The sequence below is a fragment of the Ceratosolen solmsi genome, unplaced genomic scaffold, assembly GCF_000503995.2.
Source record: "Ceratosolen solmsi marchali unplaced genomic scaffold, CerSol_1.0 scaffold13, whole genome shotgun sequence".
NCBI lineage: Eukaryota > Metazoa > Arthropoda > Insecta > Hymenoptera > Agaonidae > Ceratosolen > Ceratosolen solmsi.
In genome coordinates, this window is record NW_011948418.1 from 4,860,654 (window position 1) to 4,862,157 (window position 1,504).

A 1,504-nucleotide genomic window follows, 5' to 3' on the forward strand; every position below is an offset into this window, starting at 1 on the left:
GATCATTAAACATCTATTACAATTTAATATTATATTATGTTAAATTTAATTTATATTTTCCATAGTCTATAATTTATCTATCTAGGCATTTCTAGGCTCTTAATTAAAGCATAAGGTAAAACTTTATCGTTCAAACAATAAATATCATGATTGTAAAATGTCATTTGGACGATTGTTTAATCTTTGATTGAAATCGCGCATCATCTAATAAGAAAAATATAAAGTCATGGCGCAAAAATTGTCTCGGGTAGTTCGAGACTAAAGATTAAAATCTCCTCGCCTAGAAAGAACTTTTGGTAGGTGTGACAATGAGGCATCGACGTCACAAGGACACTCTTCTACCAACGTAAAACATATGTTGAAGTATCTGAGGAGCCTCGAAAATTTATGGCGAGCGTCGGGTTGCATTTTGACGCTTGGTCCCTTTTTAATGATTTTTCGATCCTCGTCTGCCCTCTCGTACGATCTTGCGAGATGCATTTTGTCCCTGGGAGCTTGGTAGATGCCGGATGCCGACGATCCTTTGATATTTAAAGTGCACGATTTATCTTGCTTGACTGTTTTAATAGACCGCATGCGGTCCAACTTGTCAGTTTGTTGATCAATGTTGGATCAGTAGACTTTTATGAATCGATGACATTCAACGCTATGCTAAATGAACGAACATTGAACAGAGAGGAAGTAAAAATTTTTTATTGTTAGAAAAAATAGAAGAAGAAAAAAAAAGTTTCCCCTTCAAAAACACAGATCAATTTATTTTACTGATAGCTGTTTTAGTTTTAAGTGTTTTCTTTTTTTTTTCTCTTTGGTTGTAGGTCCGTTTTAAGTTGTTTTAGGTTTTGCATTCGTTACCCAAGCCCACTAATTTTTCTTGCTTATTTAAATGAATATCTGGATCTCCAATAATTATAAATATCATTCCCACCTATGCTTATCGCGCAGAATCATCATAATCTTATTATCTTGATATCGACGCTTGATACTAATTACATTACTAATTAAACCATAATATTGAACAAATTCACAATCGATCAATGAGATCGAAAAAATAATTATTATGATGTATGATAATAATTAAACTATTTTACATATATAAAACGTCTTAAGATATCGAGATGTGAAATTATCGTGGAATCAAAGCAAAAAGCATGGCAAATCGTCGTTATACTTATTATGCTTAACGCTATTTTGAGAATGTGCTGTTGCATTTTCTCACACTCGATCTCTTCCGCTGTAATAAGAGTGAAATTAGTTTTACAGCTCCTTGGAACTTGTGACGACTATGAAGCAGCCGAGAGTATAGTCAGATGTAACGATGCAAGTACACGCGAAGCATCCCGGGCTACAACATCGTCATTGGTAATCGGGCGAAATTTTCTAAGCAGCAGATGCTGAAAATCATCGGAGTCGAGGTGTTTCGATCTCCCTTGGAACAATTTCGAAAGTCTTGCGTGGAATGCTAGACTTGCGAGTTCGGCGGTATTTATCCCCGGGTATACGTTCT